This window comes from Peromyscus californicus, unplaced genomic scaffold, assembly GCF_007827085.1.
Source record: "Peromyscus californicus insignis strain IS unplaced genomic scaffold, ASM782708v3 Scaffold_6__1_contigs__length_162567912, whole genome shotgun sequence".
In the NCBI taxonomy this organism is placed as follows: Eukaryota; Metazoa; Chordata; class Mammalia; order Rodentia; family Cricetidae; genus Peromyscus; species Peromyscus californicus.
Genome location: NW_026294584.1, coordinates 5,026,328 through 5,053,489, shown reverse-complemented (window position 1 = coordinate 5,053,489; position 27,162 = coordinate 5,026,328). Strand labels below are relative to the sequence as shown.

At 38.6% G+C, this 27,162-nt stretch overlaps 1 protein-coding gene and 1 pseudogene across 10 annotated transcripts in view; both read left to right on the top strand.

The window, feature by feature from the left end:
• Magi2 (membrane associated guanylate kinase, WW and PDZ domain containing 2) overlaps positions 1 to 27,162 on the top strand; it is a 1,438,220-nt gene that overhangs the window by 172,313 nt on the left and 1,238,745 nt on the right. The window lies entirely within an intron of this gene.
• LOC128098737 (proteasome subunit alpha type-6-like) lies at positions 5,732 to 8,160 on the top strand (annotated as a pseudogene).

The following is a 27,162-nucleotide window of genomic DNA, read 5'->3' as shown; positions in this document are numbered from 1 at the left end:
TGTAGCTTTGTGCCTTTCCTGGGACTCACTTGGTAGCCCAGGCTGGCCTCGAACTCACAGAGATCCGCCTGGCTCTGCCTCCTGAGTGCTGGGATTAAAGGCGTGCGCCACCACCGCCCGGCTATGAATATAATCTTATTATTTGTAATATCTTAAAATATTTTTTCAAACTTTTATTTGTAACACAAAACCAAAAAAATCTACTGGTATGTGTTTGTATGTTACAAAGCAATCATTAGTTACCTATAATTCTTTTCAGTAGTGACTGCAAGGAGAAGAAGAATTAGTCTCTCCCAGAGATGACCACCCTTACTGATTGTCCAATGCCAAGGGGTCACCCCTGAAACCATATACAGACAAAAATCAGAAATAGACTCCGTAAGTTGTGTGTGTGTGTGTGTGTGTGTGTGTGTGTGTGCATGATAACCAAAAAAAAAAAAAAATCAACTTGAGGGGTAGATGGGGACATGAGAGGTGTTTAGCAGAGGTTAGCTGAGAGGTATGGAGAGAGGAAAGTTATGTAACTATTTCAATTAAAATATATTAAAACAGCAGCAAAAAAGTAATTATAGCATCATTTCCCACTAGTATGTTCCTTAAAGAGGTTAATTCTCTGGCCAGGAACTTTCGTCCAATTTCATTATGCTGCCATCTAGTGGTATTTACGTGAAACTGTCACCATGTGTTCTTCGGAGTTTAGGTTTTGCTGAATATGAAGCCTGTTTTTGTTTAGTTTGAAAGAGACAGGGAGAAAAGTGAAGTTGGATGGTAGGGAAGTAGAGAGGAGTTAGGGGATAGGAAAGAATGTATAAAAGTTTAAAATAAAAATTAGATTTATAAAGAAGACATAATTTTAGTATTTCTACCTTTTAACAATTAATTGTCCTGATTAAGGTGAACATCTAAATAAAGCTTGACTAAATTGTGAAAAGTAATACAATGCAGAGAATATTTAAAAACAGTAGGATAATATTTATGGTTTTCTGATAAAAATTCTGGCATACTAGAACTGAGAAATGAACCCTGAATTATATTTGGTTTGAATTTTGAGTACAAGCCAACCATGCATTTATCAAAGGGAAGGATCTCTCTGTCTTGTGGACTTCTGTTATCTTAACCATTTCACAAACAGATAAAAAAAATTAGAAGCTTTTCTAAGAGAGAGGAATACACAATATTTCTCCTTAAATTCTGAGTTGCAGTATAGGAAGGATTTCTGTTGCAGAAATAAATTGGTCTCCTCTGACCTGTGTAATGGTAAGTGACAAATCCTCTGAGATAGCATTTTACAGGTGTTCTTTCACCTCACTCATTCACACATCCTCTTGTACCTCCAGGCAATAACTATTACCTGTGAAGAGGATTTCCCTGCCCACATTCCTAGAACACACCCACTCAGTTCACTGTTGTTGTCCATAGCACCACACAGTGTAATGCTTAGGATTTCGCCTCATAATTAATTTTTTTTACTTATTTAATATCCGAGCTTCCCCCATTGAAAGGTAAGCTCTGTAGTTGCTATTCTCTTGAACCAGAAGAGCACTGTGTTTTCTGTGGGTTATTAATAAAATAAATGACTAGCCTTTCACTTAGTGTAGTAGATGAAAAGCAGGAAACTGCTTTCTGAAGATGGTGTCACGTGGGAAGTCCTATGAAGTATGGTGACTCTATTCTCTGCTACTAAAAGAGGAATGCAAGGGATAAGCAGTGAGCTGGACACCCCATCTGTTCCTCTCCACATGAAGTATATCATCCCCATCTATCTCTCATGTCTTCCTCTTGACACCTCTGTTGTTTTAAGTCATATCCCAACAATTTGAAAAATCACACTTTTCACATTTTAACACGGCTAAAATTGGGATGCATCTTTCAAATGATGAAAAATGGCCACAGGGTTGGCCACCATATCTTTTCCTATGCACATGCAGATTTCTCTGTGACTGCTGGTGGCAAGGCTGAGTGACATCATCCTTTTAAGATTTTACTTAAAGGACTACTTGAAGGGCCATTTGACGACTGGGATTTCCGATACTGTAGTCTGAACACTTTCTGCTGGACCTTATGATCAGATCAAAGAGCCATCAGCATCAAAGTCACAGAGGAAATGGGAGAAGCTGGAAGAAAACCCGGGTTCTGTAATGCCGCTTTATCAGCACTTTTGTGCACAGAAGATGTTGTACGTAAAGCATGACACCAGCCATTCTGAGTTAAAGCATGAGGATGAAAGATGGACTAGGAAAAGGAGTACTTTAACAACTTTCTTGTTTTCTATTTTCATTTTCTCCATAGGGATATATATTAAGTCTACATCAGTATGTCTTTAGACATTTCTTTAAATGTTAATTTAATTCCAATCTAGGTAAATATGTAATTGAATTTAAAGTAATATGCCATAGATTATCAATGTGTTTTTCTTGACTGCACTTAAAATTGTGATGTAGGGAATACTCGATGTCACCTTAGCCCCTAAAATATGGTTACTGATGCTCACCAAGCACCGAACCCTGGGAGAGAGAGTTGGCAAAGGGATCTCAGTTTCCATTCTTGTGAGTCAGCCCAGTCTCACTAGTCACACCCCATCTCCCCTGTAAAGATTCGGACAGCATGCTTCGAACACACATTAAATAGTCATGGAAAAATAGAAGGCAGGTTACTCCATCACTGTCCCATGCCCAGAGACGTGGACAACAAGCTTCAAACACACGTCATGATAAAATAGAAGGCGGTTACTCCACCGCTCTCCCATGCCCAGGTTATCTTTGAAGAGCAAAGCTGAAAAGTCGTTACATGTTTAGCAAACATAGCACATTATGGAGGTTGTATATAGTTATAATAAATTCTCTGTTCTACATACTTTATTATTTCTTTGGATTTACTGCAGGTGACATACATATTATTTTATATTTAAATAATTTCTCCTAATTTTATACTTAAATGTAATAATGTATTCATCAATACTTGTAATTTTTCTTTATTCACTAAACTCTATTCTTAAAATATATAAGAATATTTTATTGGTATCAGACATTGAAATTAATTTTAATGTTTTTAACCAATGGATTTTCTATTTGTTTTTTCTTTTATATTTCATATTTTTTTCTTAAAGTTTTAATTGTTTTCCAGAAATGTTAGAATTGGTGTTAAAATATATGGCAAAATAAACCCCACCAAAAAAGCCATTTTCTCTCACCAGAGAAATTCATTAATTTGAATAAATAAAACTAGTATATTCTATTTTGGTATTTAAATCTAAAAGAATCACATCATTGATGATAACTTGGTTGTCTCATTCCCATCCAGTGTGCTCAAAGAGAACAGAAATAAATCCCTTGGAGAGATAGGCAAGACTACCTACCAAGTTATTACACCATGCATTTCCTTTTTACGTTCTATGTATAGAGCCTTAAGAAAAGGGTTTTTTTAAGTACAGAAGCCATATATGGCTTAAGTTATATATAAAACAACAACCCTCAAAGACAAATTTATTCTATAACAGGGTATCCATGAAGTCCCATGGGTGCAACCCTTGGAGTCAGGCTTCATGGTGCTGTGTATTGGTTCTGTCACCTGGCCAATGAGTTGCTACCATCTTAAAGCATAGATTCTTCTTTTGTAGACTATGAGTGTACATTAGACTTATCTATAACGTTGTTCTAGAATACTACACTAGATCATAGGTGGAAAAATGATTAGCTTACCAGCCTAATACACTGGTACTGATTAATTCTGCCTGATACTTTCATTTTGCTTACCTCTGCTACTAGAATTAAAATCATATGTAACAGGTAGTAATCCATGCAGAAACATTTAGTGTATTTACTAAATATAAGCTATGTGCCAGGATTTCTGCAAGATGCACAGATGCTAGAGTCTATATTCTAGGTGAGAAGCTAGACAACAAAAGAAATAAGCAACCAATGTTTTAGCAGATTGTAATTACCTCAAAGAAAATAAAATATGATAATATAAACAAAGCAACTAGAGAGTCAAAGTTGTGGGATTCTTTTCAACACTCAATTGTGTGATAAATGTAGCAAAGCATCATGAGCACAAAACTGGAACTGAGACTTGAATGATCCTGTTAGCTTTCTGTTGCTGTGATAAAATCCCTGTGATAGTCAACTTAAAAGAATAAAATGTTAGCCGGGCGGTGGTGGCGCACGCCTTTAATCCCAGCACTCGGGAGGCAGAGCCAGGCGGATCTCTGTGAGTTCGAGGCCAGCCTGGACTACCAAGTGAGTTCCAGGAAAGGCGCAAAGCTACACAGAGAAACCCTGTCTCGAAAAACCAAAAAAAAAAAAAAAAAAAAAAAAAAAAGAATAAAATGTTTAGTTGGGGCTATGCCTTTGGAGGAATCGGTGTTGGATAGCAAGTAGAAAAGTCTTCCCCTCCCACTGGCCAAGAAGGAGGGAGGGAGAGAAGGAGAGAAGGAGAGCGAGTGAGAAGAAGAAAGGGCAAGAGAGAGGGGAGGCAATGGAGTTCTAATATCCCCAATGAGGTCACAGATTGTTAAGTTCCTACGTTGTTCTCTCTGGGCCCCAGGTCTTAATGGAAAGTGCTGTGTGCTGTACAGTGCTGGGCAGTGGCCCAAGCCTCTGGAGGATAGCCACATCAAAACTATAGCAATGATAACAATTAGGCTTGTGAAGGTTTCGGAGAAAAGGATTTCAGTTGAGGCAAAGGAAAAGGCAGTAGATCTGATAGAGGAAATATGCATGGCCTGGTGAGGACCATAAAGAAACCACTGAGGCAGTTAGGTGCTTTTAAGATAGGTAAAAGAGGAGAGTAGATGCCCAGAAGACTGAAGACCAAGTTTGAGAGGAAGTGTGAAATGTATCCAGAGTGCAGTAGAAAGCCAGTAGGACTGTTTTAAGGGGCATCTAGGTTGGGATATTGTACTTCTCAGCTTCATATTACTATACCAAAAGTTTTATGCCAATAAATTTATGAAGAAAAATTATTAAGCTGACAGTTTTATAGGTTGTGGTCAAAGACAAGATCCATTCTTAGAGATGCTTATTATGATATCAGATGGCAATGGTAGAAAGCACCTATCAGAGCAAACTGCTCACAGTACAAGCCTAGGAGAAGGGTCTGAGCTGTATCCTACCTTCAATTGCAGGGACACATGCCCAGTGATCTAAGGATCTCCTACTAGGCCCTGTGCACCCTTCAATACTGCCACTTCTAGAGAAAAACCTTCAACATGTGGACATTTAGGGGAAATTCATGCAAACCATACCTGATCTGATGATAAGCTAACCCCAGAATTGGCTGAGGAAACAAAATCAAGAAGCAGAATGCTTGCTACTAACACAGCAGATTCAGATTTGGCATAAATCTTAACAGATTCCCAGCTGAGTTGCCTTTATCAGAATTGATGGGGTGACCCAGAAAACATACAGCATAAAGTATCCAGAGCAAAACCAAAACAGTCTTGAAAAATAGTGACTAGACACTATGCTTCTTAAAAGGTGAAAAATTCTAAATTTTAAAACTTAATCTAGCCGGGCGGTGGTGGCGCACGCCTTTAATCCCAGCACTCGGGAGGCAGAGCCAGGCGGATCTCTGTGAGTTCGAGGCCAGCCTGGTCTCCAAAGCGAGTTCCAGGAAAGGCGCAAAGCTACACAGAGAAACCCTGTCTCGAAAAACCAAAAAAAAAAAAAAAAAAAAAAAAAAAACTTAATCTATAAGTTATAGTACACAAAACAATGAGATACTGGCATTAGATGCACATGATGACTTCTATCTATAAATGATTGAAGTGAAAGGCAAGAAATAAAACCCTACATTTATGGTATATTGGCTTTCACTAGAGTGTAAAGACAATTGAAAGGAGAAAGACGCCTTTTGGATTAGTAAATAACAACATTCATTTGTGAAATGATGATGTTTAATCCTGCTTTCACTAAATATTAGATCACAGACCAAAATCTATTAAACTATTAAACTTTTACAACAGAATGTTGTAAAAGTTATTACTTAGATTAGCAATGATTTCTACAAATAGCAGCAAATTTATTGATAATAGAGTTAAATATAGATAAATTAAAATGTTATAATCTTCATCTTAATTTATTTCCAAGGACACAGCAGAATAAAATGATAACACAGAATACATGGAAATATTTGCAAATAACTTATCTCATAAGAGACCTTATATCCAGACTATATAATGAGTTATTACAATTTAACACACCCAGTGATAAAGCCATAAAATGTATAAAGGGTCTGAATAGACAATTTGCTGAAGGCAACATGCAAAAAACCAACAAACACATGGAAAGATGTTTAACATCATCCATCATTAAAGTATTACAATTTAAAAGCATAATATGATACCTCTTCATGGCCATTTGAATGATTATAAAACTGGAAAGGAAGTTTCAGTGATGATATGGAAACATTATGACCCTGGTAAATTGTTGATGGGTTCAAAGTGGTATAGGTGTCTGGAAAACAAATTAGCATTTCCTTAAAATGGGAAGGAGAGACTTAACTATCTGACCCAGTAGTATCACCGCTGGGTCTACAACAAAGAGAAGATGTTGATAGGAATTGAAAAACATATGGCCAAGACTGTGCTTGAAACAGTGGGGAGGCCATGTCCCATGGTTCCAGTGCTGGTTTTGACTGCCACATTACTATTTTCTCTCCAGAGAGCTGACTCTACTAAGTGGAATATACTTGTAAGGCTATTAATAAGGGTGGACTAACATCTGTAGCTGTCAGAGGAAAATGACTGTGCAGTAATTGTCATACAGAAAAAAATACCCAATGCGTTATTGGATACCAGCACACTGAATCACTTGTTCAAGATAACTGAAAACATTGGCCCTGTTGTGACTGGGTTGACTGCTGACAGCAGACCCCAGGTACAGAGGGCATGCTATGAGGCAGCTAAATGGAAATACAAATATGGCTTTGAGATTCCTGTGGACATACTATGTAAGAGAATTGCTGATCGTTCTCAAGTCTACACACAGAATGCTGAAATGAGGCCGCCTTGGTTGTTGTATGATTTTAATTGGTATAGTTGAAGAACAAGGCCCTCAATTGTACAAGTGTGACCCTGCAGGCTACTACTGTGGCATTAAAGTCACCACAGCAGGAGTTAAACAAATAGAGTTAATCAGCTTCCTTGAAGAAAAAGAAAAAGTGAAGAGGAAATTTGATTGGACATTTGAACAAACAGTTGAAACTGCAATTACATGTCTGTCTACTGTTCTGTCCATTGATTTCAAACCTGCAGAAATAGAAGTTGAAGTAGTTACAGTTGAAAATCCTAAATCCAGGATTCTCTAGAAGCAGAGATTGACGTTCAGCTTGGTGCTCTAGCAGAGAGATACTAAATGTTGCATTAGTTTACCAAATCTGTGATGTCACTGGCCTGTGTGTCTGGCAACAACAAATCCAAACAAGTCCTAACCAGTTCAATGGCAGGAGGAGTGGGAGAGGTTCCAGCTTCAATCCATGGACTTTGTTCATTTGTTGAAAAAGTGTGCTTTTGGGGCTGGAGAGATGGCTCAGAGTTTAAGAGCAGTGGCTCCTCTTCCAGAGGTCCTGAGTTCAATTCCCAACAACCACATGGTGGTTCACAACCATCTGTAATGAGATCTGGTGCCTCTTCTGGCCTACACGGATACATGTAGGCAGAACACTGCATGCATAATAAATCAATCTAAAAAAAAAAAAAAAAAAAAAACAGTGTTTTTGGAAATAAACATTTAAAAAAAGAAAGAAAATCATATGACTACACAGAAACCGATACACAAAATTTAAAGGACTAAAGGGAGAAACAATCCAATCACATGTCAGTGAATGAGTGCATGAAAAAACCATGATTTATGTGCACAACAGAAGAACATTATTCAATTCCAAGGAGGGAATTCCTCATATGGGTTACAACATAGATCAACTTGAAAACTCATTAAATAAAAGAAGACAAAAACAAGTCACTGGGTGTTATATGATTCCAATTGTATGGAACATCTAGAGTAGGCACATTGGTGGAAATAGAAAGAATACTAGCATTTGCCAGGAGCTGAGAAAGGGAAGTATGAGAAGTTATTAGTAATGGACACAGGTTTACCTTCTGATATAATGAATGTACATTATAATTAATCATTCTGATGGTTTTCGAACCCTGTTCCTAACCAGTTGTTGAGCTATATTCTTTAAAGGTTTATCTTTATAAGTTATTTATATTGTATTCATAAGTTAATCTCAAAAGTTATTATTTTAAAAGGCAGAAAGAGTACATTTGAAAGATACTTTCCAAAGGTCTATGACATTTGTGATTATTTACAAGCATCAAGTTGTTTGAATGTTGCTGTTTCAAGTGCTTTGTTCACCAATATACTGTCAGCATGTAGAAACATTCTTAGAATATTTGAGAAATTAATCTGAGTGGATATTTAAAATAATGAGTAACTTAACTGAAATAAATAGTGACATCAGTAATCAAACAAGAAAAATGTGAGGGAAGCAATTTAGGAGTGAACATAAAAATTTTCAGAGAAAGCTGAACTCTGTAATTATACTCAAATTTATAATCTCACTATTCAAAATAACAATTTCTGAAAGTGAAGATATATATCCCCATAGCTGTATTAGTGAATCAAGATAACTAGAATGGCTGAAGCTTGACTTGAAAGTGGTGAGTTTCTTATAATATGCTGCTTTTGAAATTTTTACAGGATAGTAGAGTATGAGTCCTATATGGTTAGGAAAAATACTTTGGTACAATTATAACTAACATCAACCTTAACATCCCATAAAAGTAGCTAAGGGTTTTTTGAATGAATAAAATTATTTCCAAATGTAGTTGTTTTATATTATGTTAATTCTAAAACTGTATCGGCTGGATTGGGACTAGAATAAAGCTTTCAAATGTCAACATAAAAAGTAATCATAGGGCTAACAAGATGAGTCAGAGGGTGCAAGCACTTGCTGCCAGTCTGATGACCTGAGTTTGATCTTTGGAATCCACATGACAAAAGGAAAGGACTGATTTCTGCAAGTTGTCCTCTGACCTCCACTGGACCTGTGCCTTGACATGTGCCTCCCACCTCTCCCCAACATACAATCAATCAATCAAATAATCAATGAAAATAAATGTACAAATTATCTTTTGAAGTATTAACAAAATCCTTGAGGAACAGTGTAGATGTAACCAACCGTCTTATTAAATAAGAAACACAGAACCAATGCGAAGAAGAAAGCCAAGAGGTCAGAGCTAAGAGCTAAAACCTTACCCTTCCTCCTGCGGTGGTCCTACCTCTCCGAAAGAGAACTACTTCCTGTGTTGAAGTCTTTATATAGACTTTCTGTTCTGCCTTCTCTTTGATTGTAAACCCAACCACATGACCGCCTCGTCACTGCCTGTCTGTACAGACCTCCAGGTCTTCTATGGTTGGTATTGAGATTAAAGGCGTGTGTATCCAATGCTGGCTGTATCCCTGAACACACAGAGACTTACCTAGCTCTGCCTACCAAGTGCTGGATTAAAGGCGTGTGCCACCACCGCCTGGCTTTCCTATGGCTTGCTAATAGCTCTGACCCCTGGGCAACTTTATTTATTAACATACAAAAAACATTTTAGTACAAATAAAATATCACCATAGAACAGTAGATCAGTTTAAGGAAAAAACATAGTCAAAGCTGGAAAGTAGCCCAGTGCTTAAGGAATGGCTGAGGAAAGAGACAGAGCTGGGGGATCGGTCTGTGTTCTCATTCTCCTTGTACTACTACACACACCGTCTCTGCATCTGGATTCAGTGAAACTATCTGATCTATATTCAGGAATAACTATTGTTTCTGACATTGCTTGTCACCAATAGTAGTTTACCAGAGGCTTGTATGAGTGTCTGAACTATTAACTGATTTTATTCTTTCTGTAATATGAGGTACATATTAAAATTTCATTAACTTGCCCCCAAAATGTTAGCAATATTAAGCACCCATTCCACTTAGATATGATCTTCCAATACAGCAAATTTCACACCTCTGTAAGCGATCAGAAATGTGACAATCACTGCCCTTCATGTAATTTTTAGTGGAGATATTATTTAGCATTTAGTAGTTATAAAAGAATGAAATGGAGAGTGAAACAAGCTTAATGAGATGTGCATACTATATGCAGGCTGAGCCATGCTTGGAAATCAGAGGAGGTTCCCAGACACTGAAGGTCTCCCCTGAGTGAACTGCATTGCAGAGTACAGATCTGTGTTCTGCAGAGCAGGGGAGGCTGTACAAACAGCTCAGGTGGCTTAGAAACACTACATTGGGCCCAGAAAGTGGCATGCTCATGGAGTCTGACTTGCCAAGGGTCTGTAAATTTTATTCCAGCTTCAGCTGGCTCCAGGAGCTATGGCTTTGCTGTTCAGGGAAGATCTTTGTGCCAAAGGGAATTCAAGTCTAGCAGCTTATCTGGTATTAGAACTGCACCAAATTTAAAACTACTAATACAGTATTTCAAAATCAGTCACTCTGTTGGTGTCCCATGCCTGGCTAGAGCATGGAGGCACCATTCTTTCCCAATGAAGCACAGCTGTAGTGAACCACCATCTTAAATGAATGAAATGGCTGTACAATCTCTCTTTACCTTGTCTTTCTCTTTGAACATTTTTTTTCTAAATTCTTAAACTTTCTCAAGATCTCCAGCAGACTTGAGTAATAGCTGTGATCTATACATCAAATCTTATAAATACCTCAAAGGTGGTAAAAACAAAAAGTTTTCCTAGTATAAAAGTCTACTTATGGCCTAAAGGATCAGTCAAAGATGTGTGCAGAAATTAGTAAGCAAAGAAATTATTTATTCTGGCACAAAAAGAAATATATATATAAAATTAAATATGTTTTTCAAAGAAGTGGAATTGTATTCAAGACAATACAATAGTAGAAGAATGTTTTCAAAAGTGTATACAAATCTTTTATGGCTTAATAGATATCTTTCATAAAGAATTAATCATCAAAAATAACTTTCTAGGACTTCTTATTTACTAAGTGGTACTTTTGTTGTCGTTGGTTAATTGATGATTTGATAGATAGGTTTGGTTTACTGAGAGGGACTCAGATGGTCATCTAGGCTTACTTAGATCTTACTATGTGACCTAGGCTATCCTCACATTCATGACATTCCTCATGCCTCTGCTTCCTGAATGCTGACATTTCAGATTTGTGCCACATCTTGGTGTTTTGTTCTAAGGGATGGTGCCAGTGTTTGAACACAAGCATTTTGACTCTAATACCTATGCTTTACAACAGAATGCTAAATAACACATTCACTCAAATAAATTGGAACATAGTTTATATAGAATAATATTTCTGCTTATATAAATACACACATGCAAGTATAGATAGACATATGATGACCTCTAAAATATAAAGTTTTTTTTTAATTTGAGTAATTAAATTGGTTGATTTTATTTTTAGCTTTGTGATATTTTTGACAGAGGTTTTGTTTAGAGATTATAGTATATATCATTTCTCCCCTCCCTTCCCTCCTTCTAAACCCTACAGTATACTCCTCCTTACTCTCTTTCAAATTCATACCCTCTTTTTACATTGTTATTGCATGAATATATGTATATATTCATAGATATTATATTTCTAGATATAAACTGCTCAGTCTGTATAATGTTAGTCATAAGTATGTTTTCAGGTCTGACCTTTGATATTGGACAACCAGTTGGTGTGGTCGTCTATGGGAAGACTTTCTCCTGCTCTCAGTATTTCTTAGTTGCCTGAAAGTCTTTGTGGAGGCTTAAGGTCTCATGGGTTTTTGCCATCCACTTTGCATGCCTATTGTTGTCCTGGTTTGGCCCATGTTTGGGCAGTCACATCAGTGAGACTTTGTGGATATAGTTCTGACACTACCAGGAGAAAAATCTCACAACAGAATCCCTGATCATTTGGCTCTTTCCACCCCTTCTTCTGCAGTGTCCCCTGAGCATTGGTTGTGGGACTGTTTTGTAGACGCAACCATTGGAACTAGGCTCCACAACTCTGCATGTTTATTGGTTGCAATTTTCTGTAATGGTCTCTTTTGCAAAGAGAAATTCCTTGATGAGGAGTGAGGATTACAGTTGTCTGTGAATATAAAGACAAATGTTTATAAATGTTGTTAGGAATTATTCAGGTCCAGGAAAGTAGTAGTTATGGGTTCTCCTGCAAGCTCCGTGACTTCACTAGCCCTGGGTAGTTGGCTAGGTTTCCAGTAACAGACATGGTTTCTCTCTTGTTAAGTCCAATTAGAGCACTGTGGGTTACTGCTAACGTATGTATGTATGCCACTTCTGTATTCTCAGGGTTATCGTGTTATGCTGGTAGTCATGATGGTTCATAGGCATCATGGCCGGGTAGGGTTGCTGGTTGTTTCCGACTTTGGAAGCTTATGTGATGTCTTCTGTTACCATGAAAGTTAGTCCTCAGAGAGGAGACATTCAGGTCAGTTCCAGCTCAGGGGACTCTGGACCCTGTTTCTGAAGTTCATGGTCTCTTCAGCAATAATAACTTACCTTCTACCTCTTGGGGACAACCAAGGACAATAGACAAAATAGGCTGTGCATTTTGACAGTCCCTTGGATAGCCTTTACCAACAACTCAAAAGAAGGCTTCTCTTGTCTAATATTGGTTTATCTCTTTGCCACTAAATCCTGAAAGTCATCACACTGTCTACTAAACATTCAGGTGCCTGTGAGCCACCACATAGGTAAGTGTTTTTAATTGATGAGTCATCTCTCCAGCCCCTCAAGTTATATCACTTAAAGTTGCTAAGAAACCAAACCACCTTTCTAACATTGTTCCAAAAGGGTAGTTTATAACATGGTTAAATGTTAAAGACTACTTTTCTCAGTCAGGTGGATTTATGAGTGTAGTATGAATCTTAAAAGGTCTTATTAATTAAATCAAACCTAAGGCCAGTTACTGTGGTGAATGCTGGAAGATCAGAGAAGCAGAACAAGCCACAGCCACCTCACCTTGCCAATTCCTCAGCTGATCCTGTTTCCTCAGACTGTGCCTCTCAGCTGAACTGTGCTGCTCAAAGCCTAAAAGCTTAACCAGCTAAAAGCTTCTAGTTTCTGGTCCTCACACCTTATATACCTTTCTGCTTTCTGCCATCACTTCCTGGGATTAAAGGCTCACTTTCTGGGATTAAAGGCATAAGTCACCATGCTTGGCTGTATCCTTGAACACACAGAGATCCAGGTGGATCTCTGCCTCTGGAATGCTGGGATTAAAGGCATGTGCTACCACTGCCTGTCCTCTATGTTTAATATTGTGGCTGTTCTGTTCTCTGACCCCAGATAAGTTTATTAGCATGCACAGTATTTTGGGAAACACAGTACCACCACAATGAGTGGCATTATTTACATCTAGGAGAGGAGAGTTCTAAGATAATAAAGTTTCACAGTATTTTAGCCCTAGACAAGTATACTCTGATTAGTGTCCTCAACATGGTTGATTGGGGGTGTCTTTGGGAATACGCTGTCTGACCATAAATGAGAACAATTTATTTACTGTTCTAGACAAGGTGTCTTTGGGGGAACATACATCGTCTCAGTGGCTGTTAGATCCCTTCCAGTGGAGTCTTCTTCAGCTTTTATAATCAGTAAAAGATAAGAGCAGAGACTCTCCTTCCCTCAACCTTTTCTCCCCATGACACCTTATCTTTCTACCCTACCTTTGGAGTGATTAAGAGTTATGTGAAGATTCAGCGGGCAGGCTGTGAGTTCTGAGAGTCGACATTTCTGATGAACTTTTGGTGCTGATTGATTAGTCTCAGGTTCTGAAGTATGACACCAGCTGCGGAGTATGCTTAAGAAGTTGCCTGTTCAGGTTGTCTCAGGATAGATATTAGCATGGGCCTGCAAGGTTTGTTTACTTTGAGAACTGGGCTGAGAATTTTGTGGGATGGGTGGAGACAATCAGATAAGGAATCCTTTGATTGTTTATTACAATTAAAATATGCCTGAGGTCTTCAGGACAAGATTTTCCTACAGCTGTTTTAAGTCTTCAGCAAATGCTGAATGCAGTCATTTCCTCTGAGTTCAAGCATTCTCTCAGCGTGGGGAGGGATCACAAGCACCATGAAGTAACCAAAGCTCACAAGACTCACAAAGCTAATTGGAGGACAGCTATGCTCACCATTTTACCACCAACACTTTCTTCAGAAGCTAACCAAAACTTAAGCTCAGAACCTTGCAAAATTCATTCCTGAGTTGTTAAAGCAGTGAACAGTCACTAAGGATAGGAAGCTCACAGTAGCACAGCTGCCTATAAGTCACAGCAGGCTCTCGAGGGATGTGACCTTTGTGAGTCCTCAGCCATGCCAGGCAATAGTGATGGTATGGTTTGATAGCTGCTTTTGAGTCCCTTGGGCTCTGGTAAGTAACCCCTCACCATGCTTTGATGAGTGCTGCATCTGGGGTGCTGCATTTGTTCAGGCCTTCCCAGGAAAAGTCACTCAACAGCCAACACAACTTCCTTGCAAGTAAAACATTAAGTAAAAGAAATACTAAGTAAATAAGTCCAAGAAAATATTTACGGTTGGGTACTTAAGGCATAAATTCCTATCTTATGAAACATTATTACTGTAAAAATGAATGTAAAATCGGCTTCCTCCAGATTCATATTGTTGTTGGATATTTTCTGCCCATTTTTTATGCTTCTTTCATTAATTCTTGGAATAGAAAAAAAATGGGCTCATTGGAGAGGACAAAGTCCTTGGAATGTGACTATTTGAGTTACACTGCCATCTCTGTTATTTACCAATTGATAAACTTGCATTTCTCTCTAAACTGAGGTCTTGCCTTCTGATTCCAGAGGATACTGTCTGACTCCATGATGGTTACTTATGAGTACAATTGAACTGAAGGTCACAGAATGCTGGCATATACAAATGCAATATATGCACCGGCATTATTCTCCTATTTCATGATGAAAAACAATCTACATCTGAAAACATAAAAGAAAATCTGCACAAAACACCCTACTTTGTTTATTCTGGCGTTTCAGAGAATTGGAGGCCCTTTTAGATGTCTTATATTATTATTCATCATACCCTCACCCCCAATACCTTATGTACCGCCAACACAAATGGTCAAATCATCCAGCAGTTTCTCTTAGATAACTGCCTTTCCTATTGTATCCCCTCGCGTCACAACCCTACCTACTCTTGTCATTTTTTTTTAATTTCTGATACTTAAAATACAGTAGGTGTTGAGTCAATATTTCTGAATTAACCAAATCCATGCACTAGCTAATTAACATAGCTCCATTCTGTGGCTCTTAACACATCCAGGTATGGTAGCACATAGCTGTAATATTGGAGGTTGAGAGGCAGAGAAAGAATAGGATTTCATGTCCACCTTCATCTCCATTGTGATTTCCAGACCAGCTTGCGCTACATGATGTCTTTTCTCAACACAAATAAGTAGATGATCTCTATTTGAATGATAGTGGCTCTCAGAATTTCATTACATTCTTTCCTGATAATGTTTCTGCTTTTACTTATGGGAGCAAAGCCCCAGAAGCCAGTGTGTGACAATGAACTTTGAGACCAGTAAAGAATAGTGCCAACCACGTGATGCTATGGGCTCAAGACTGTAGAACTCATTGTCTGGAGCTAGTAAGGAAAAGGGGGATGCACTTGAGAACAAGCACTTACTCCCAAGCCCTGGGGGGCATTGTTAGAACCTCGTTGCCTAAAGCTATACACTTGCTGAGTCTCACAGGCATTTGAAGACTGTACAAATCAGAGATGAGCATCAAACCGTGAACACAGAATATTTTTTTTTCAGGCACACTAGAATCTTAAAAAAAAAATTTAATGCCCCAAAATTGGATTGTGTAATCGTAGCTGCATAAACTACCCATATTAGTGCTACCAAAAGAAAGGCAGCTTTAAAAACTTGAGAGTAAGGTAATTCTTTTAAAATGTCTTCGGTTGCACATCTAAAAATCAGGCAGGGCTTTCTATAGTATCATAAAAACTAAGCATGTTACCCTTTTGGTAATCAATATATAAAATGGATACTCAATTGGTTTATTTACTTATTTAGCAATAGATCACCTTGTTAGAACTGCAAATGAAAGTGATTCCGTAGGTACTCATTTTGGAAATGGTGTGTTTTATCCCGTGGATTAGACTTCCTCTCATTCGGAGTTACTCCTCTCCTGCCTTTGTTTCCCCATGGAATGTTCTTCATCTGGACAAAGTGTTGCCTGTCTTTAAAGCCCAAAATCTGAAAAAAGAAGTCTTATAGTCAGAGAAGACAGACCTTTGGAGTTACCGACAGCTGTTAACTGGGGGACATGACGCATTTGGAGATAGTTTAACCAGGCCTATGGTATGACGTTCAAGGTTCCAATACCCAGTGGGACTGCTGTCAGCCATCTCTCTTTCACCGTTCTGTAGCCCGTACTGCACTATACGTTCACTGGTTCATCTTAGATGTTGTTTTTCGTTAAGTGGAAACTGACCAAAAATAACATTTTATCCTAGGCATCAGTCTAATGGCTCAGCTACATCCTCAACCCAGGAGTGAAGTGTTCAATGTGCTGATCATGATTTATAAAAGCCCCACTTTCTGTGGCCAGTGTCTCTTACAATATGCTTTAAAAGTTCTACTTATAAGATAGCAGAGGTTTTGCCCATATTATGACTGCCCCTCTCCCCAGCTTTCCTACATTATTCTATTTCCATGCTAAGTATCTTATTATTTTAAATATAAATACAATAAATGAATAAAGACTCATAAAAATTCATCACAAAAATTGTATACAAAAAATCTTCTAAGAACATTGAAGCCCTAAATATGTATACTAACAACATTTCCCATTCTGTCCATGAATAGGCAGCTCCCTTTACCTTCCAGGACATCGACTACAATTATAATTCAAAACCAGGCTCATGCTGAAAGAACCAATTCACTTTTGTGTATATCTAAGTGATCTGGGTATGCAATGTAAATGGCTGCCAGAAAATGCCATGAAAACTACTGAACACTGAAACAATCTCAAATCAGGACTAAAATTCTAAAAGTTAGCCTATTGAAGTGAAATAATTTAAATTCTTTTAGCAGGAATAGTATTGTCGTTATGGTATAATCCTCTCAGTGATCTACCACCATTTTTTAAATGAAACCAAGAGAGCAACAGACAGACTGAGACAGAGAGAGATAGAATGGTTAGTGGAAGAATGAGAAACTGGAATAATCAGAGCAAGGATGAATGTTCAGAGGGATCCAGTGGGGTACCCAAGGTCATGGCAGATCATGTGCAGTTCCAAATTGGAAGCACATAAGAGAGCAGAGGCTGTAAACAGTGGGATTTCACAGATGCTTATTTATTTCAAGTGCTTACTAAGATCATAGAGCTCATCAGGGTCTACCTACCATACAGGAGACTGATAATGACTTACCTGGCATACATCAAACTATTAGTTTTCTCAGAAATGACTCTAAAATTAAACACATGAAAAGTCGGAGACAAATTCTATCACTGTGTCTCAGTGTTCCATTGCTGTGAAAAGAAACCACGATCATGGCAACATATGTAAGGAAGCATTTGCTGGGAGGTGGTGGCCCATGCCTTTAATTCCAGCACTTGGGAGGCAGAGGCAGGTGGATCTCTGAGTTCGAGGCCAGCCTGGGCTACAGAGTGAATTCCAGGAAAGGTACACAGAGAAACCCTGTCTAGAAAAAAAACGAAAAGAAAGCAAGCATTTAATTGGGGCTTGCTTACAGTTTCAGAGGTTGAGTCCATTATCATCATGGTGGGAAGCATGGTGGCGTGCAGCAGACATGGTCTAGAGAAGGAACTAAGAGTTCTGCATCCAAACAAGTGGGCAGCAAGAAGAGAGAGAACGTCAAAGCTCACCCCCAGTGACACACTTCCTCCAACAAAGCCACACTTCCTAATCCTTCTCAAATAGTTGCACTCCTTGATGACCAAGCATTCAAATATACGAGCCTGTGGGGGCCATTCTTACTCAAACCACCACACAATGTGATGGTTAATGGGGACTGTCAGCTTGACAATTTCTGCCTTTAGGCATGTCTGTGAGGGATTTTCTAGATTAGATTAACAGGGGTAGGAAAAACCGACCCTAATTGCCTCACAAAATAAAACAGAAAGTCAGCTAATGGTTGATGTGTATTGCTCTCTACTTCTTGACTGCAGATGCAATGTAACTAGCTTCCTCCAGCTTCTACTGCCCGGAATTTCCCATCAGAATGGACTATACATCGAAAAGACGCCAAATTGAACATTTCCTTTCTGAATTGCCTTTGTCGGGTACTTTGCCACAATAACACATCACTAATACAATCACTCACCTTGATTTTGGCTGCAATTAGCAGAAAAGTGAATTAGACGTATTTTAAACATTGAGGGTATTTATTAATATATATCATGAGTCTAAGAAAGAAGCAGTCCAATTAAGAACTCAAATCCTTTCTTTATATGCAAGAGGTTACACCTTTGAGGTCAACCCACAGTCAACCACACACAGCCTCAGAATATTAAATGGAAAATTCCAGAAATATGAAGTTCACATTTTAAAATGCTTACTTTCCTGAATAGTCTGATAAAATCTCTCCGTTACCTGCTCTGCAGCTTTTGCTTTTGTCTGAATTTTCTGTACTATGAACCAGCTGCCCTTTCACTTTTTCAGATCAATTTTGGCAACGGTACAATATTACATAACAGTAGACCTCAAGCACAAGGATGCGAAGAACACATCAGTGCATAGAACAAGAAAGGACAGCCTCCCTCTCTGTACAGTATGGTACTAAGTGCAGAAAACAGAGAAATACATGGCATCATCTAGGTTGAGTAGTTTGTCTAAATTGATGACGCACTGACAGAGGTCTTGAAATGTATACCTGTCAGATACCAGGAGCCAACAGCAGCTCTTTATGAGCAAAGTCAGTTCTGGGAGCTACTAGACTTCTTCCCCGTGTCACTAGCCCCATTTATACTCTTTTGGATCTCTAATTGAGGATTTATACTAGAGTGATTAAACAAGTCATAACTGATGCTGGGGCCTCACTCCTCTGAAGGCCCCTCATAGGATGATTCCTATTAACAGTAAAGAAGATGGAAGTGGGTGATTGCTGTTAGTTAGCAATGATAAATGGAGTATAAATTTAAATAAGTAACTGGTGTGGGAGCCATGAAAGGTGCAATTTCTTGCATGGAGAAAAGGGGATTTGAGTTCATAATTGGAACATTTCAGATGCGTTCTGCTTATTTTTGTTTGAGATGTAGAAATTGAGGATTTATCATCAAAATAACTTCAGGGTTTGGTGCATTTATATGTTCTCCTTGACATTTACACCTCCTAATGACTTTTTAAGTCTCTGGATTAGAAAGAGTTTTAAATAAAACCCTATCCTACTGGATTATTAAAATTTTTGAACCCTGGAGGAATTCATAATCCTACAGAGTTCTGGGCTTCAAGATTCGATAGCAAAAGCACACATGGTTGTATTTAAAATGCTGAATTTCAGTAGCATTACACAAATCAAAAGCATTTTTTAAGCTTCATTTACAGAAAATAGAGCATGTTGAGCCATTTGATCACATCTGGAGTTGTGTCAAACATGGGTCTTACATCGCAGGAAATGATTCCATTTTGTGCTTCCTGGCTTTGATCTCAAAGCTGTAAACTGCAATTCTAAATAATAACATTAATATAGACTAAGAAGTTTTAGGTCAATTCTTCATTCTACAATGTCAGGATCCTAAATTTCTGAATTCTTTCAGAGATTTTAGAAACTGAGTTGCCTCAACTTACCTGAAAAACCTCCATGTTTTAAAGGTGTTTGTAACAAACCAGTCCTTCCCATGTCTTGCACAAAGACTGTATCACATCAACGCTCCTTGAAGTGAGCAGGTTGTATTTGTTCTTTTTTTTACCTCCATGCATTGTTTCTTCCATTTTTTCCTTGCTTTTGACTATTTCTTAACTCGAGAAATGCAGCATTCATTTATTTGAGAGTGACTTTCCAAATCACCTATAGAATATATCCTTTGTAAGATTCCCTAGAGTAACTCTTAAATGTGGTTTTACATAGAAACAAAAGTGACATGTGAAATCAATGTGCTTTCTTCTCTATCCTCAGCTCTATTGGTCCCAAGTGTGCAGGTGAGAAGCTTTCTCCAAAGCCTTTGCAATCCCTAAGAATAAGCCCTTTGTTATCCTCTGGAGTCTCTAGGCAGCCCACAGTTCCCTGAGAGCTGCTGACAGACTGACTCACTTGGAAGGTTCTGCCACCAGAGGGAACCGGAGTTGTAACATTTACAGTGCCTCACAGGTACTGTATATTTCTCATAAAATAGAGCAAGCTTAATGAGACAAATGCTATTAAAATTGGATATTTTCACATAAAAATTTTGGAGGGGTTAATTGTATTAAACCTATCATGGGCCACTGTGAGTAATTTTATTATGAAGGATGTGATCTTTTTAGTGGTCCCCCTTTTCACATAGTGTCTCGAAATTTCTGCAATGATAAAACCCATCCATCAAAGGTTTATAGTAGAAAATAATTGTGAAGAATTGTGCAAGAAACTGAGACCTCACAGGAATGATAAAAACTATACACATGTATCATAGAATCTTCAACTGAAAGTTAATTTTTAAATATTCTTCCAAGATTTAACTACGTAACTCTCTAAATCTGTTTAATATTATAACTTACAAACTTACTCAGGACAAAACATTTTGAACACGACTGATTCTGGTAACACTGTCATGGACCGAATCAGGTCAAACCAAATACCCGGACAGGACACCGTAATAAAGACAAACCTGCTTCCTCAAAATGTTCCTCTTACTTAGAAATGAACTACACTGAAAAGTGATCCCTCTTAATCTGCAGTGGCAATGCCACAGTTTCCTGCCACAGTTTCGTGACAGGTTTGATTTTAGTGATTTTTTTGGAATTGAAAACTCTCATCATCTTTTTAAAAATTTATCTTATTACTTTACTTCATAATAAGGGATACCATGCTCAGATAGGTATGACAGGCCAGGGAAAATAGGACAGCAACTTTTCAAATTTCAGAAAAAGATGGAATTTTTACAGAAAACCAGTGTTTTTCCTTAAATACAACCATCTCTTAGTGATTTTCTGGTAAGCTCTCAGGATTACTTACAGCAACATCATCAGAAGGCCAATACCTAAATGTGTCAATCATGGATCCATTTGCTGCCTGTATTGCTTGAGAGGCACTCCGAAATGGCAAAGACTGAGAGGCATGGCTTGCTTGTTGACCTTCTTGATGTCTGCCCTAGATCTCTGCCATCACCCTTTTCATAGGCTGCTCTCGTGGCGTGTTTGAAGTCCTATACTAGTCTCTCTACCCTGTGAGCTTAGGGTGGCTTCCAAGTGTGCATTTCTAGACAGATGGGTCACCTATCTGAAACATCATTTGTAATACACACCATTGGAAACGCATTATGCAGCTAAATCTTATTCTTTTTTCTTGTTCTTAAATCATTACATCAGTACAGGTGACTTAAAAATAAATCATAGCTCCCCAGTATCCATTAAATTTCTGTATCTCTTCCTCTAAGCCATTCTATATGGAAAATCTGCCTTGAAAGTGCTTCTCTGCAATTCATCCTTTTCCAGTGATTTTTGATACCTCTTATAACCTAAATATTATGGGTCATGAACATAATTTTCTATGTTCCCGTTATTCTCCCAAAATAAAATCTTAACCACACACTCTGGTGTTGAATTTGCTCTTTTTTTTTTTTTAATTTTTATTCTTCTCTCATACATCTTGACAGCGTCTTCCCTTCCGCTACTTCTCCCAGTCCCCCTACCTCCGCTCTCTCCCAAACCCATTGTACCCATCCCCATCTCCCCTCAGAAAAGATCAGGCCTTCCAGGGACAACAACCTAACCTGGAATAACAGCATACAGTAAGATCAAGTACAAACCCTCACATCGAGGCTGGACAAGGAAACCAGTAGAAGGAAAAGTGTCTCAAGAGCAGACAAAAGTCCAAGACATCCCCACTCCCAACTGTTAGGAGTCCCACGAAAACACCAAGCTAACAGGCATAACACATATGCCGAGGAACTAGCACAGACCCATGCAGGCTCCATGATATCCACCTCAATCTCTGTGAACCTCCGTGAAGCCTGCTTCCTGATTCCACAGGCTCTGTGGCTCCCACAATTCTTCCTTCTCCTCTTCGAAAGGGTTCTCCAAGCTCCAAGAGGAGGGACCCGTTGGACACCTTCAACGTGGGGTCTCTCTGTGGCTAATGTTTGGCTGTGGGTCTTTGCATGTGCTCTTATCAGTGGCCTGGAAGCCTCTCTGATGGCGACTCTGGACTAGGCACCCATTTGTGAGTATAGCAGTATACCATTAGAAATCATTTCACCGATTTTCTCTAAAATTATTTATTTATTTGTTTGTTTGTTTAGTCGTGTGTGTGTGTGTGTGTGTGTGTGTGTGCGTGCGCGCACGCCTATCTTACAAGTTGTATTTGGTTCTACCCTATGTCTCTGAGCCATGCAAATCGTGGTTCCTGGCCATAGAGGCAATGTTTGGCATGAGCTCCCTCTAGTGGTGTGGGCCTGAAATTAGATAAGTCATTGGTTGACCACTCCCACAATTTCTGATCCACTATTGCCCCAGCACATCTTGCAAGCAGGGGAAAGGTTTGTGGTTGAGTTGGTGTCCCGATCCCACCACTGGAAGCCTTCCTTGCCTGTTTATCTTCCTGGGTCTGGGTTATCTCACTCAGGATGATTTCTTTCTAGTTCCATCCATTGAATTTACTCTTTTAGAGCATATTTTCCTTTTCCCTATGTATTCTTTGTTTGGTTCCCTATTTTCCTTTGTAATTTTTTCTTTGTCTTTGTGCTGGATAGTCCTATGTCAACCTGACACAAGCTAAAGTCATCTGAGAGGAGGGGATCTCAATTAAGAAAATGCCTCAATAAGGCTGGGCTGTAGGCAAAGCTGTAAGGCATTTTCTTAATTATTGATTAATGGAGGAGGGCTCAGCCCATTGTGGGTGGTGCCATTGCTGGGCTGAGGGTCCTGGGTTCTATAAGAAAGCAGGCTGAGCAAGCCATGGGGAGCAAGCCAGGAAGCAGCACCCTTCCATGGCCTCTGCATCAACTCCTGCCTCCAGGTTCCTGTCCTGCATATGATTTTGATGATGAACTGTTATGTGGAGCTGTGAGTGAAATAAACCCTTCTCTCCCCCATTGCATTTGGTCATGGCATCTAATTTTAGTAGTAAACACTAACTGAGACAATCTTCATAAACACAAGGAAAATCTCCATTTCTCAGAAATGATCCTCAAAGGCATCTGCCTCATGACAGTATTAAATGTTCATAATTGTGTTTGTTTTCTCAATTCTTTTTTTGAATGCAAAAAAGCATGGTTTATTCTGCTTTTTACACCATGTACCATGTGGACATGTACTAATTTATAGAAATTACTTCATACTATTTGATATAAAAGATTATTTAAAATATCATGACTATTGCCTAGTTTCATGTGTATTGCCCATCACATGTAAAAATATACTCACTTATTGTCATAATACCAGTGGCGTTTATTTCATGCCATTGGCATATGTCTAATGTTCTTTCGTGAAGCTTAAAACATTATCCGCTAAGATTTCCTCATTGAAATTCAGTATTTAGACAAATAAGTCTAAGTAAGTCCCAGAGATTGTAAATCCCAAGTTATAATAAATGTGCAAGTCATATAATTCCAACTGAAGACAGTGAGTCAAATGTGCTGTGGTTTGAGAGAGCTATTGTTTATCTCCACTAGAAAAGGAGATGCCCTGGTAGAGCACAATGTTTCAAAATAATTCACTTTTCACAAACAATCCTATCCTTTTGAAGAAAGAGTAGTTTAGTTGTATGGCATCGATCAATGCAGATTCCTTCTGGGGATCTGCCCTGGTTGCATATGCTTCTTTCCCATTATTAATGACAGCAAAGTTTGTCATTTCAGTCAATAGGTAGAAGTTAAGAAGACCAAAATTTTCCAATTTTTCTGGAAATAAGCAATTTGGAACCTCTGGGATAGCCTAGTGGATAAAAACATTTGCCACACAAAACTGATAATCTGAGTTAAACCTCAAAACCCATGATGGAAAGAATCAATTCCCAAAAGTTCTCTCTAGTACCTCCTTGCACACTCCACTGCACACATACCATGGCAAGTGCATGTGTGCTCTTTCTCTCTTTCAATAATAATAATAATAATAATAATAATAATAGTAAAAACAACAATAATAATATAATAGTTTTGAAATACAAAAATTAAAAAGAGAAATAGGCAGGGGCAGCTTGGCAGAGTGATATAATTTTAGACCAAAACAGTCTAATATGAGGGAGATATCCAGGGCAGTATAATGATTGTTTGCCAAGAATTCAGAAATAACTAAGGGACACTTTTTTTGTAAAGGGGTTGTGGAAACCCATAAGAAGCCAAAGAAAGAACAATAGCAGCTGAGTTCATCTTGGAACCCAGAACTTTAGAGCAGCTCATTCCTACTGAGTAGGTAGCAAACCAACCAGAATGAGAGTTAAGAATTCAGCAAGAGGTCCTGTGGGGTCTTCAGTAGAGTAGCTTCTGTCCATCAACTTTGACTTGACTCTTCTCTAAATATATACAACATTTAATATATACTGTATTATATATATATATATATATATATATATATACACATTTGCTCATTTTTAAGCAACAATTTTCCTCCTGCTATCTTCTTCCTACTCTGAGTAGATCTAGAAAGCAGGTTCCTGTTATCCTTATTTTACAGATGGTTAGGGGGAGGCAGTCCATGAAAGTAGACATTTCCCCCAAGACTACCTATGTACATAGTAAGTAGGACTGAGATCATGTGATTCATGTCTGGCTCATGAAGCCAGCCCTTTCCTTCTATGCCCAATGGCTATAAGCATGTGTGATGTTCAGAATATTTAATATGCCATTGCATTTAACTTTGTTTATTGTTCATTGGATTCACTAAATATTAAACTAGACAAGATTAACAAAAGAAGATTGTAGACGGATTTTTCTTTGGGCTGTCAGCTCACAAAAAAGACACAGAGACTTATTGTTAATTATAAAAGTTTGGCCTATATCTTAGACTTGTCCCACTAGCTCTTTTAACTTAAATTAATCTGTAGTGGGTAGCCATTCCAGCTTTGATCTGTAAGTTCCAACCCCCATTGAGACTTCGGCAACTGTCACGCCTACAAGGCGGGGCGAAAGGAGGCGCCTGGGGACCCGAGATCTGGATCGGCTGGCGCTCTCTCTGTTGCGGGACCCTGGACTAGAGAGGTGTACCAAGCAGAGCTCCAGAGAACACCGCTGGACTGCGATACACCTTCCCCAGACTCCGCGACCTACCTATCCCTTAATTTGTAAGTTACGCCATTAAATAAATCTCCTTTTATCTACGTGGAGTGGCCTTAATAATTTCACCAATATCTGGCGCTCACGTGGGGCAAATTCCAAAGGCCTGGGTGGCTCCCACCCTCAGCCTCTTCCCCGGCTAGCGGGTACCTAAACCCGCCTGCAAAGTTCCATATAACCAGGGAACGCCTACAGGGTTCCATTCCCTAAAGAGGGAGCAGCTAGTCCGGTCTCAGTTCCCTAGCTTAGCCCCGAGACCCCTTGTAGGCGTGACAGTTGCCGAAGTCTCAATGGGGGTTGGAACTTACAGATCAAAGCTGGAATGGCTACCCACTACATTAATCTGTTTTTATTCATCTATGTGCTGCCATGTAAATTGTGGCTTTTCCCTTTCCTCTCCTGCATGTCTTGCTCCCTCTGCATCTGGCTGGTGATTCTGCCTTCTTTTTTCCCAGAGCTTTCTCTGTCTAGAAGTCCCTCCAGCCTAGTTATTTGCCATTTAGTTTTTTATTAAACAAATTACAGTGACATACCTTTTACAGTGTAGTCAAATATCTCACAACAGAAGGGGTAATACAACATGGAGAAGGATCTTACCCCAACTATTGCAAGGAAAATCACTATTACAAAATGAGCAACATGACCTCAACTCTCCCAAAGAGTGAGGTGATAGTCTTTTAAATGCTGCGTTGAAATAGTAGAAAAGTATTGGGAACATCAGGAGAGGAGGTTGACCAGTACACTAATCTGTGTTTGCCTTATTTGAGTGCATTCTGCATCAGAGACCAAAAGATTCCTATTTCTGATGATGACTACATTTTTAAAGAGGTGAAAATCAGATTCCTGAGAAAGCTATTCTAGGGTTGTAAAAGACTTCCATTCAAAGGGCAGAGAAAGAAATTAAAATCATAAGTTGTATGAAAATGGTTCTTAGGATATTTAGTCAGGAAGAAACCTGACAGCAAGAGCGTAGAAGAGCTGGTGGCTCTGCTTCAGCAATCTTGACCAGTGTTTGTTATTAAATATTTTATGCACCAGGCTGTGAGCTACTTGAGTGATAGATTTTATCTAATTCTCCCTTGTGTGTTTATGGCATATAACTCTCTCTATGCTCATTTTAGATGTCCAACAAATGAGTCCCATAACTGAATGAAAGATTGAATGCATTGTAGTTTCACCCTAATTTTATTAGATGCTGACAATATTTAAGAAGTGTATTTTTCCTTCCAGCAGAAGAGTTTCAAGTCTGTAATTATATCTTTTTATATTGTAGGAGAGGTGAAAGACAGGATTTCCTAAATGCATTTGTCGTAGAGAACTATGTGTGCAAATCCCTTCCCTGCTCAGGAGAAGATGCTGTTCCATGGTCAGATGAGTTTGAAAGATGTCCAAAGTAGCTTCCCCTTATGTTCTACTTGCTTTGCTTGTAATGCAAGTACCTGAAGATGTGTGTAGTAAAAACATAGCTGAACTTCACGAAGCCTGTCACATGCTGTTATTTTTTTCCTCTTGAAAAATAGTAACTTTTCTAAACTAATTCTAAAGGGGAAATACAGCCCAGTGCTTTCCTTACATCTATTTTCCTGAATAAAGCCTACCTATTTTGAAAGTCATTTGTTTTATATCTGAGATTAACATTTGACTTATTCTTCTCTGTTTTATCTTCTAAATATGTACTTCCTCTTCCATGGGAGCCTCACCTACTGCTGAAGTCGGGAACCATTGCATCCCGTAATT